Source organism: Corapipo altera, unplaced genomic scaffold (genome assembly GCF_003945725.1).
Source record: "Corapipo altera isolate COAL_440 unplaced genomic scaffold, ASM394572v1 301, whole genome shotgun sequence".
NCBI classification, from domain to species: domain Eukaryota; kingdom Metazoa; phylum Chordata; class Aves; order Passeriformes; family Pipridae; genus Corapipo; species Corapipo altera.
This window is the reverse complement of record NW_020884926.1, coordinates 3,799,645-3,812,175: the sequence shown is the minus strand read 5'-3', so window position 1 is coordinate 3,812,175 and position 12,531 is coordinate 3,799,645. Positions and strand designations below refer to the sequence as shown.

Genomic DNA, 12,531 nt, shown 5'->3' with positions numbered 1-12,531 from the left:
GCTATTTCAGGATGCAGGAAAATGCTCTTGTTTTTCCTGACCATCTTTTCAACGAGTCTGTCTCTGAACCAGACAGGGACCGAAGCTGGTCCTGGACTGACCCCCTGCTGAGCAGATTCCCTGTTGTGGGGTGTCATCTTTAAAAAACCATAAAATTAACCCCCCCACACAAAACACCAGTCTTTAAGTGGAAATAGCACTTTCCCTTTAGACTGTGAAGTCCGTTTAGCAAAGAAGGGGATAACCTAGTGGTTAGAGCACAGACAGAAATTTTATCTTCTAGCTCTGCCTAAATTGCTGTTTGAGTTTGGTCAGGTTACTTTAACTCCTTGTTTTCCCACCTTCACTGTGAAGTGAAGAATTCCCCTGTGGCATTCCATGCAGCAAAGCTGGAAGTTTGACTGGGCAGCAAATATATCTGCATACATGGGGATTTTATGTCAGAAATCTGAGGATGTCTCCGATTTCCCTTGCACTTGCTCATTTTTTTCAGTGAAATAACTCTGGCTTTTAAAACTAGCAAAAGCAATTAGTTCACTCCGGGGACCAATAGGTGGAAACGTGTCATTTTAAAAAATGGATTTGGTTGTGGGGATCTCTGAGGCTTTGTATCAGGTTGGAATGTCTCTGCTGCTTGTGATGTCTGCAGGCAGTGGTTTGCTGTGGTCTCCAAGAGCACCAGGGCTGGCTCAGCCCCGGGATCCCTGTGGAAGCCCCGCACATCCCTCCAGCACAGGCACGGGGACAGAATGGACCTATAACCATAATTGTAACAAGTAACCAGAATACTGCGTGTGCACTTCTAAAATGGGCTGGGTTAATAAAACGTGCTGATTGCTCCCTGAGGATATCAAGGGGCTGGATGATATTAGTGAGGGTCACCAGTTCAAATCTGGGGCAAGTTAGCAGTGAGTGCAGCAGCCGTGCACAGCCCTGTGTGCTTTCCCCTGAGTTTCTCACAGGCAGGTACCTCTGTAATACTGTGTTGGCAGCTGGATTAAAAAAAGGAGGTGATGGCTCTGCGTGGTGCTGACACGAGGCTTCAGAGACTGAAATGCTTTCCCAGTTCTGTTTGGGATTTCAGTCCCCTTTCCAGTGTAGGTTTAAAGCATGAAGCTGCTCACCCATGTCCTCTGGATTCACAGTCCTTCTGTCACACATCCTGCAAATCTGTCACCTTATCTACATACTGGAAACAGCAATTAATTTGAATATCGTGTTGTGTTTTTTAAACAAAGATGATTGATTTCCAAGTTTCCAAGAGAAAGGAAAGGTGGAGATATTTGGCTGTTGCTGGCTGCTGGTTACAGGGCTTCAGGCTGTCCATCCAGAGAGCATTTTCTACTTTGGGAGGGAAACTATCACCACTATACCTGCACAATGTAAAGGAAAGGCAAGAGTCTGGAGCCATAAAATGTGATGAGACCCCCACCTGCACCTCTGGGTGAGCAGAGGCTTCCTGGCTTTGCAGCTTTGGTCCCTGGCCTGATGCTGTTTTGCAGGGATCTCGTGAGGGTGTCACTGCACTGCCTGTAGGAAATTGGTGGTTTCTGGCTGTGCTCTCTGCCACATCCCGCCCCTCCAAGACACATGGGAGGCTGAGCAACATGACATGCTGAGCAGGAGGGCAGCTTCTGGTCAGGCACTTGTATTTTTGCTGCCTTAGCTGCTGTTATAAATTCCTCACTCTGGCCTTTCACTTCTGATATTTTTCCCTTGGCCAAATCAAAGACGGTTTTGTTACCTCCGGCTCCCTGCGGACGCGGCAGCTTCAGGCAGTGAAATATGCTCCAGCCTTTAGAGGGAGGACAGGGGACCTGCTGCTGGGAATCCGAGATGGAGAAGGCTTCCGGGAACAGGACTGAGGCTTTTGCCTTCGTTCAGCCCTGGCTGCATCCCTGTCCATGTGCAAAACCAACAAACCTGCGAGCTGTGTGTCAGGAGAATAGATCGAGGTGCTCAAAAATGCTGTGGGGTTTGTCATGTGGATTGAAAAACACACAACAGCGTGTGGAGGTGGCACTGAGATGTGCTTGCCCCTCCTTGCCACTACCCCACTGGCCAAGCAAGGTCAGCACAGCTCCTAAATTAATACATCCCATAGTAAAATGGATGGACTGGGGAGCAGTTGTAATATTTGTGCCTAAAAGGAATAAAGAGAGGTAGGTGAGGTTGTCTGAGGTTCCCTGAGAGCAGACGTGGAGGAGCACAGTCCTAGTGACTGGACATGGATTTTTCTGGTAGATGTGAGAATGTGCTTTAGGCTCTTGGAACCTTTTCCCCCCTTGTTTTTCTAGTGGTGCTGAACAAAGTTGGGATTTCAGATCCCTGTTTTCAAACCACTCAAAAGCTTGACTGTACCAGTAGAACTGAGACCCAGCCAACAGTGCTGGAGTGGAGCTGTGGAGTTTGCTCCTCTGGCTTCTGGTGTTCAGTGTTTGGAATTGGAGAGCCCACCCTGATCCCTCATTAACTGTGTCACTGTTCATGACTCTGGGGGCCCAAAGGTGCTCCTTTGGTCTTTGGTGTAAAAAGTGGGGGCTCTGAAGGGCTGCAGTGCAGCACAACAGGCTCTGGATTTGAGCCCCTCTTCTTTCCCTCGCTCTTGGGTGACGTCTGGGAGTGGAGGAGTGTGCAGCCCAGCTGGACTGAGAGGCAGTGCCCAGGATTATGGAATTACTGTGAAGGGCAGGAATAATTCTTCAGATCTGGCTACCTGATCATCGTGTTCCCCCCAGGGTCAGGTTGAGGGCTGTAGGATTTGTTGGAGAGCTGAGAAGCTGAGGGATGCTCCAGAGGTTCCCCAGGGCTGCTGGGTCAGGGGCCTTCACACTCTGTAGGAACTTCCCTTTATCTGTGCCTCCAGCAGCTGCTGTTTGAAGTAGGAGGGAAGGGTGGGAGTTTCTCCTGGAGGGCCTGCCCCTGTCAGCAGCCTTGGGTGGGTGGAGGGGGGGCCTGGCCAGCGAGCAGGCGAGCGCACACAGGAATGATGCTGGAAGCCAAGGCTAGTCCTGCTGATGTGGCCCTTTCTCCTGCAGCGGCTCATAAAATATGGCTCAAATTTTCATTACGGCCTCTATTGATTATCTTTTGGGACAGATGAATTATAGGGAACATTAAATTTAAAAAAAAAAGGGAAATATTTGAATGAGTTTGGGAGGTCGATGCCAGAAAGGCTGACGCACCAAGCCTTACCGGCACTTGCCTGCTTTGTGGGCTGGCTGGGCCCTTCCTGTGGTCCCCCTTGGGGGAGCCTGTCCAGGGAGTGTCCCCTGTCTCTGTGAGCTGCCCTTGGGGAGCAGCAGGCTCTGCAGTGGCCTTGGGCTGTGCCTTGGGACAGCCCAGAGGGGCAGGGGTGGCTGGAGCACCTGGGTGCTGTTGTGAGTCCTGCCCGGTGCCACAAGCTTTGCCTTTGCTGGGAGGTGGCCCTGGGGACCTTCCAGTTAAACAGTACTTGTGTCTGGCTGGCACCTACTTTGGGATTCTCTAAGGAAAGGGGAGAACAAGGGGCTGTGAATGGGAAAAGACCAGGTTGTTGCATTTGGTGACAAATTTGGATCTGGTGTAAATATACATGTGGAGGCCAACAGTGAATCATAAAAGTACTGATGGGCTTTCCAGCATTTCCCTCCTTCCCTGCATCAAGAGAAACATCACTGCCCTAGCCTCTCCTATGCTGAGGGGTCAGTGCTCCTCTCTCCAGGGTTCGTTGAGCACAGGAGCTAATTCTTGATGTGGTTTGTGGTCAGGGACCTTTGGCTCCAGGTAAGAGAAGTGCCAGGATTGACTCATCTCACTGTTAGTGTGGCAGACTTGAAGTCAAACCAGACAAAGAGAGTTCTGGCTTCTTGCTGGCTCTGGCCAGCTCTGATTTTGAGGATGATCCTGGAACTTTGTTCCGGTGGCCTCTCTGTGCCCATTCAGTTTTTCCAGGTTGTACCACACAGTGCTCTGTGCTCTGTGCAGGAGTTGGCCTGGTAAGGCTTTGTCCTCTGCTCCCTTCCCTGCCTGTGTTCCACCACAGTGGGTGAAGTCCTGTACCCTGAAATGCCATCAGCACGCTTCGCTTCCACAGCTGGCACTGGGGAATAATGGATGTTACCCCTTTGAAAAGAGATGCAGTTCAGAGTACTCTTCCATCTCCCAGAGGTAGCAGGAGAGTCCTGGAGCAGACACTTGGGAGCTGGGTGGCTGTAAAATCCCTTCTCCCCTTTGTTCCTGGGTTGTTTTCTGTCAGTCAGGCCGGCAGCCAGTGCTCCTGAGGAATTCTCTGTTTTCTTTTCAAAGATTGAGAAGAATGCAGCCAGGATCCCTCTCCAGCCACCCGCAAGACAAACATCCCCCCCCAAATGCTCGCCTGCATCTGGACACGGGGTCCTGCACGGCACAGCCCTCACAGCCCTGCTGCTGTGACCGACCTGGGGGGATGCCCTTTGTCCCCTCACCGCACCCCTGCCACCACCACCACCACCAGCCTCCCTTCTGCGGGTCAGAGCGAGCCCCCAGGGCGTGCTCTGTGCCTTTGGGACACTGGCCTGTGCTGTGGGTGCCCTGTACCCCCTGTGTGAGCAGGGTCCCTCTGCCTGCCCCAGCAGCTGTGCGTGGGGTGTGCCAGCACAGCTGTGAGTGCTGCAGGGGCAGCTCTGCCTCTGCCCAAGCCACTGCCAACCTGGGGGAGCCACCAGGGCTCTGGGCGGGCATGGAACACCACATGGATCCTCTGTGGCCTGTCAGACACACCCGGCCCTGCTCCAGTGTGAGCGTTGCCCCTTCCTGCGGGACATTCGGTGCTGGTGGACGGGACCAGCGTTGCGAGGGCTGAACCACGGTGGCGTGTACGTGTTTCACTTCCTTGCAGACCTCTGCTGATTTCACAAGCCGTCCACAAAGCTTTGGCTTCACCTGGGCAAATGCAAAAGGTGGTGGTTTCCATGGCTCCACGGCCTCGCTCGGGCGACACACCCTTTTTGTGTAAGCTGGCTCCCTGGAGTCGATTGTTTTTTGGCAAACAGCTTCATAAACTCCTCCAACAATTAAACTGGAGGGAAAAAAATAACCAAACCAAACACAACAAACCCCGTGCATTATGGAGTGAGGCAGCAAACAGGTTGGAGCAACTCCCCCACCAGCTCCATCCCCACCAGCTCCGTCCCCCCAAGCCCCCGGAGCTGGGCAGGGAGAGCAGCCCCAGCTGCACTTGCTGGCCTTGGTTTGGGAGGTGCCTGGGCTGCCCCAACCCACCGAGCTGCAGTGAGCTAACAAACATGAAGGAAAAGGTCATGTTATTCACTTTTATTTTTTCAAAGCTGCAAACATCCCTCTCTCTGGGAGGGGAGGCTGCACAGATGCCAGGTCTGATTAATTTAAATATTTACCAATCCCTTTTTTTTTTTTTAATTGTGTATGTTTGTGCTCTGTTTGTGTCCCATAAAATACCTGGTGTTTTGGGCGTACCCCGTTTGCAGGGTGCATGAGATCACACTGAAAAAATGCAGTGAAAAACATTTTCATGCCACGACACATCAAATAGGATTTTGAATTAAGATGAAGATTTTTTCCCTCTTTTTTATCTCTGAAGTTTAGGTGAAAGGGTTTTCTTTTTCTATTTCTTTTTCAAATTCTTTTATTTAACTAGGAAGAAAAATTGTTGTGGAAATCCTCTAAAAGTTACTTTTGGCTTATCTCACCATGTCAGACATCAAAGGCAGCTGTTGGTGCTGGTCAGAGCCCCCACTGGTGTGTGTTTCTGTGCTGGTTCTGGATGGTGGTGTGTTCCAGGGGAGGAATCCAGAGTTTGGAAGGCAGAGCCAGCTCCAAGCTCTTGGTGAGCGTCGGCAGCTCCGCTCCCTTCCCTGCCCATCACTTCTCTGTCTGTCAGACTTGCTCTGGGGCAGGTGCTGTCTTTGCTGTCTGTGTGTCCCTGGCACAGGGGGCTCAGAGCTGCTACTGTAACACAGACTGAGCTTTCCAGGGGAGTGACCCTTTGGTGAGTGCCGCAGCACCCCTGGGCACACAGGCTCGTGGGTTTGTGTGCCCCAGGGCTGAGCACAGTACAGGAGCCAGTCTGGGCACTGTTTTCTCCTCCTTGGTATGGGATTTCTGTATGCTTTTGGCCATGGAGACTTGTACTCCCCTGGGAGGGAAGTTTTCTTTGTGGGTTCAAGCAATGAAAGCACTACTGGCATTCACCCCACCTCCTTTTAATTGCTTTCCATGCCCATTGGGTCATAATCTGATTCCAGCTACATCTGGGAAAGTACAGAGTTGTTCCTTGGAAAAATGGAGCATATCCAAAGAGAGTAGTGCTGCTGGGATCAGGATCCAGCCACCTCCTCACTGTGGTGTGGCTGGTGAGCCAGGCAGGGTTTGGCCCAGAGTCTTCAAGGCTGTCACTGGGGCAGGGCAGGACGTCTGTACGTGTGTGTCTGATGGAGGGGGATTGGCACTGCTGGAATATGAATCCTGTGGTCCTGCTCTGCCGTGGGGAAGGGAAAAGAGAAGGGCAAAAATCAAGGTGGGTGTGCAGGGAGGGCAGCAGTTGTCTCATCTGAGCCATTAGCCAGAACTTGAAATTGGACCTGTTACTTTTGAGGAATGTAGGGCAGTGGAGGAGAGATGTTGTGTGAATGTGCACGTGGCTCTTGCCTCAGTGTCCCAGGAAAATGCCAGAGCGTAGGATGGCAGGAGTAGTAATTACCCCACAGCTTCAGCTCCACCACTGCACTCTTTGATCACTTATTACTTTTCTATTCCTTCTGCTTCTTGCTGTAATTGTTACAAAATCTCTCTGCTTTGGGAGGGGTCCAGGACTCCAGGGCCCAATTGCATCTGCCCTGATTCAGAAAGTGGGTCATGCTGCTTGGTCTGGGAAGAAGATACTCATCTTGCTTAGCATGATATTTATTAGGAGATAGGGAAGGGAATGCAACCGCGCTGTTGCCTAGAAAATTGCTCTGGGGGGATAGCAAAGGACTTGTGAGGGCAGAGCATGGAAAGTTCTTGCGCACCCAGTGCCTGCTGAAGCTGTGCCATGTTCCCTGTGCCTGTATCGCTGCTTCCCTCACCTCGGGACGTGGTGTGGATAGATGGCAGGATGACAGTGGAACTGGGGACGAGGAAGGGATTTGTAGCTGCTCACTCAACAGCAGCCAGGCAGCAACAGGCTCTTTACCTTCCTTGGACTAGAGGCTGGTGGGAGTGGAGGGAGAGGAAAACCAGCTCTGGTTTCTTCATTAAGATGTGCTGTTTTCACAGTCAACCAAACCTGGTTGGGGTTCAAGTGACCAGCACCCCCTCCAAATACATGACACAGTGCCCTGGAAGGCAAGAGCTCTGCTGAGAAGAGCAATTAGAAAGCCTTGATCCAAAGCCTGGTGTGATTTACTCTGTGCTGTCTCTGTCACTAAAGGACAGGGAGAAGGAAGCTCAGTGCAGTGGGCCCAGTTGCTGCAGAGGGTCTCCCAGCAGGGACTCTGCCAGGACCGCCTGACTGGCGGAGGGTGGGAGGGCGCAGCTGATCCTGCCAGGCTGGCTGGGCCTGTGCCACTGCTTGCTGTGAAATCACCCTCGGGATTATCCAAAGGAAGAACTGGCAACTCCAGTAACTTGGAGGGCCGGATCCTCAACTCGTTTAAATTGGCATGACTTCACTGAAGCCACCGAAACTGCACTGATTTTACACCAGGTGAGAATCTGGTCCAGAATCTTCTGAAAGATGAAGACAAAGAGGGCAAGAAAAGTGGGTTTGATAGAGTCCACTTACAATCCTGGGGGCTCCTGGGCTGTCCTGAGTGGGTCAGCAGGTCATTTCCAAATGTCTTGGACAGCTTGGAAGGGCTCTGAATTCTTGTGGCCATGGGAATGTCAAAGCACAGCCTCCTCAGGAGGCATCTCTGCCTGCACTGTGGAGAGCTTGTTGGCAGGGTTTGGTGAGAGCATCCAGTGTCACCCCGCCAGTGTTTCCTGCTCTTGGCTTTCTAGTGGCAGCATGATGAGGGGGGTCGAGACAGAGTGAAGCCCCTCACCTGCTGATCTGGCCTGTTGTGAACCTTGCCTGTTTTCATGGGTGCTCTAAACCTGGCCCACCTTTTCCTGTCCAGGAACACCACTCGTCTCCCCTGTGGCGTGTGGTGCTGCTGGCAGAGGCAGACCGGCGGCTGTGGCTTCAGCCTCACACCGCTGCCGCCACAAGTTTTAATTTCACCGAGCCTGTGGCATGGTGGGAGGAGAGTTCCCACTTCAGGGAAGCAGAGGAGCCAGTGTCCATGTCCCAAAAGATGGCTCCACGGGGCGACGTTAAGCACGTGCCTCCAGAAGTTGTTGGTTCCCGGTGTGTCAGGCCGGTTGTTTTCCCAGCTCTTCACCTCGTTCTTGGGTGGGGGTGTTACAGGATGTACATAAGAAGGTGTGTTGTCCCATGTTTCAAGAGGCTGTTTGCTGGAACAACAGGCTCTTGGGACCTGCAGGGATGCACAGAATTCCCTGCAGCCCCTGGCACACACTCACATCCGGGGTGGATCTGGATAGAGTTTTAGCAACTCCCAGTGAAGCAGCTCCAGGCCGGAAGTGAAGAAGGGATAAAATATCCAGCTGAAACTCCTGTAGGATGTAATTACCTGAGCTGGAAGCTGGCCAGGACAGCAGGTATCACGCATCATCTGCTGGTGGTACCAGAAGCACCCGGTGCTGTGGGAGGGGTGGTCAGGGCCGAGGAGTGACGTTGGTGCGAGGATGGCACCGCTCCCGGGAGGTGCCTCTGTGGGCACTCGGCATAACGGCTTTTGAAGTCACTTGGTGTTTGTTTCCATGGCTGTTCTGTGCATGTACCATGGTACCTGTACAATGCTCTTGGGAAACTACAGCCCGTGGATGGATGGCCCTGTCCTGACGTTTGTTCAAATGCTCCCTACTTTTCCATTTAAAAGAAAAGAGGAAAAAAGCCTAAACAAAAAAAAAAAAAACTTGAGGAGGGAAAAAAAAAACCAACAAAAACAAAGGAAATTGACTTCCCAAAAATTACACTAAGCTAACATTTGAGGCCTGGCACAAATCCATCACAGCCAGGAAACTCAGAATTAACCAGTGCACTCCCATGACTGCCGGGAGGGGCTGCACTCTGACAGTGCAGGGTGAAGCTTTAGGACTTGGGGGCTTGGGGATGAAAGTCCTCAGTGTGTCTCTGAAGCGCAGCAGAAGGTGTTTTCACTCACACCCGTGCATGCACAAATGCAACACTAGATGCTTTGTGCTTCAGGGAGAGGGTTAACTGCAGGCTCCCGGTGCTCAGATCTGACAGGTGATACCAGCACCTGGCCAGGGCTCCCTCACCAGGACTTTCCCCGTGGGCTCTGTGTTGGTGATGCAGCAGGGACCTGCAGGCTGCTGCTGAGGAAGCTCGGGAATTTACACCTAACCCAGGTTGCAAGTGAGGACAAAGTTGACTCTTCATTCCCACTTGCACATGACGCAGCATCCCATAAATCAGTGTGAGTGACAGCCGTGGTTCAGCTCAGGTGAGAGGGGAAGGGAGGGGAGCGCAGGTCAGGGCGGGGGGCAGCTCTGGGCTGTGGGAGCAGGTCACAGGAAGAGGCTTTCAGCAGGAATTGTGGCTGGAGTGATGGGTCAGAGGTGGCCTGAGCCGGCAGAGCGGGATGGAGAGAGCCTTGCAAAACACCTGCTGCTCGCCTTGGGCCGATGCTGTCGGTGCTGAGGGTTTGCCATGCCACTCACCAGTTTGGGAAAAGAATGGAATGGGCTCCTGTACCTGCAGCTGCCGAGGCTGGAGCGGAGCGGAGGGCGGGACAGAGGGCCGGCCGTGCCCCTGCTGTCCCTGCAGCGTCCTGCTGCCACCCTGCCTTTGCTGTGAATTCTCACAGCTTTGGGGTACTGCAGACAGCAGACTGCATGTCAGAGCATTGATAGTATCTCATTTCAGAGGCTGGGGGAGGTCGGGATGTGTTAAGGCTGAAAATATTTACAGGTTTTGAAGTTGAAACGCAAACAGGAAAAGCCCTTTAAAAAGTGAGTGTAGTGGATATTCAAAACAGGGATTGCCATGGAAACGCCACAATATTTGCTTAAATTGACACAAAGGTTGCTGGTTGCAGGGTTCTGACTTCTTTGGCTCCATTTTCTTTGGCCCGGCACCTATCACAAATTGATCTCAACAACCCTCTTTTGTTTCGCTTCTTTTATTTTTGTCTGATGGAAATTAAAAAAAACCACCACCACCAAAACCCTCCAGTCTACAAATCCTACCTCACAGAAGAGTCTGAAGCTTCTGAGCTTCTGTCAAAGGTTGGAGCTAGGACGTTTTTAAATTTTGTAAGTAAGGTAAAAGTTCTTGTTATTTAAATCTGTGCATTTATTCATTTCCTCCAATGCAGGAAATGGAAAGGAATTGTCTTAACTGTCTAGGGAGAGCGGGGAGAAGGGTGAAACCTGTTGCAGAGGTAGCAGCGTGCATCCAAGGAGCACAGGACTTTTGCTGTCCAGCTCTTGGGCCAAAGTTTGAGAGATTTAGTTGTAATTCCCAATTCTGCCTCAGATTTGCCAAGTGACCTTTGACAAGTCAGTTAATTACCGTGGGCCTCACTAAACTGAAAATAATAATTCTTCTTTGTCTCGTCTGGTTGTGTGTGTGCCGCCTTTGGGGCAGGGGAGTGGGGTTTGGTGTGGGGGTGTCCCAGGCTGCCAGTGGAGCTCTGTGCTGTCAGACCCCCCAAAGCAGGGATGGCAGCCTGGGCTCACGTGGGCAGGAGCGCTCAGCTGCCTACGGGGGGAAGCTCTTTGCTGTAAGTGGCTTAGTACTGTAGGCTGCTTCTGCCTCTGATTGACCTGGATTTTTTTCTGGGGAAAGTTGGAGTGCGTGGCCCACTGGATGGTCACCGGGGTGGTTTGTACCTTGGCAGGACATGGGGCTGCGCCGTGTCCGTCGGGCCGGGCAGTGCCGGGCCCTGCTGGCCCGGGGTGTGTGACCGAGGGCTGAGGGCTGTGGGTGGCTGTGGCATCTCAGCCCGGCGTCACTGCCTGTGCTTGTGATTCACCTGGGCTCCGGGACTGCTCAGTAGGGAATATTCATTTCCTTTTGGAACTCTCCTCAGGGCAAAGAGACTTCACCAAGTGAAGGGAGGCCATCAAATTCACACTGTCTTCATCTGAGACCACCTCCAAAACAAAGAACCTGACTTCTCTCCTTGCTCTGTACACTGGAATGGACCTTGAAGCCTGTGACTTCTCAGTGCAAGGTACTGGCTTTTGTTCTGTGATCAAACTGCTCTGAAGTAGGACTGGAGTGAGTGATTTTGGCTCTCCAGAGCCTTCATTCCAGTTCCTGGGAAATCTCTAGCCTATGAAGATGGAAGAGCTGCTGAAAGTCAGTGTTTTGGGTGGTAAATGCATGGTGGGGTGTTGGTTTGTCTTGAGCTGGCTTACAAGTAGGACTGGGTTTACCCCTGCCCTCACTGCCCATCTCTGCACAGACACCCAGCTGACACAGCAGAGCCCTGGTCTGAGCAGCTCCCTCTCTTCCCCTCCTTCTTCCTAATGAGCTGCTGTGCAGTATTAACAATTAGCTAAGTAGTTTGCATGGGAGTCCCCTGGGTAAGTATTGTGTGGGGACAGTTTCTGATTGACTTGTTTCACAAATGAAGAGTTTGAGGATGTCTGTGGTCACGGTGGGTAACTCTGAGAGGTTGAGGGGGTGGGACTCTGTGTTTCTAAAAGCTGTTTTACTTTCTTCACTGCTTGGCTGCCATCACAGCTTCTCTGCAAATAAAGGTATGACACAACAGTGGGATAATATATTTCTTCTCAATGGATTGGGGATTTGGGAGGTACCTGGTGGCCCTGCCGTGGTGCTGCAGGTGGAAGGTGCTGAGGCTCCTTGCTGTGTCTGGGCTTTGTGTGACATTACGTCTGCTCTGTAGGGTAGAGCTTTTGTCAGGGGGTGTTTCCATACTCTGCTGGCACCATTTAATGCCAATGATGCCTGAATGAAGATTAGCAACTGAAGTGCCTGAGGGGGTTGTGTATCACCATGTTCCTCTATTTTTTGCTGCTGTGCCATAACTGGTACCTGGGCAAAGCGGTGTATCCAGAGCTGTTGTGAGTCACAGGTACAGCTGAGACTTGAGCTGGAAGGATCCAGTGGAGGGACTATATTGGCTTAGCAAGAGGGGAGATGAGAAGAGTCACAGGGCTAAGATGTTGGTCTGGGGCTCCAGCTCTCCCAGGCCATCCCTGGCTGTGTGTGGCACGGGGGAATTTATTTGTGTTCTGAGTGCCCTCCCTTAAGGAGCAACAGCCGTGATCCTCTAAGGCTCAGCAGGGCTTAGTTCTTGCCACGTGTTCAGAGCCTACAGACCTGAGTGCTTTCAGTAAACCTGCCAGTAAATGCAGTGTGCTTGAGGATGGGATAGGGGTGAACTCTGCCTTCCCACACCTTCCTAGTGCTGAAACTCCTCCAGGGTCTGGCATGCTTTATTTGGAAAGCCTGGTTTTGAACTGTTAATGTAGGGAACTCTGGCCTTT

At 51.9% G+C, this 12,531-nt stretch overlaps 1 protein-coding gene across 8 annotated transcripts in view; it reads left to right on the top strand.

The window, feature by feature from the left end:
• Positions 1–12,531, top strand: part of CASZ1 (castor zinc finger 1) — a 278,435-nt gene that overhangs the window by 104,103 nt on the left and 161,801 nt on the right. For 6 of the 8 annotated variants that reach the window (XM_027658151.1, XM_027658155.1, XM_027658150.1 and 3 more), the window contains one exon: positions 11,103–11,246. The exons of 1 other annotated variant lie outside the window; for it this stretch is intronic. The gene's annotated coding sequence lies outside the window, so the exon portion shown is untranslated. Of the gene's footprint in view, positions 1–954; positions 967–11,102; positions 11,247–12,531 lie in introns of those variants that run through there. One more of the 8 variants, XM_027658153.1, reaches the window with a different exon arrangement.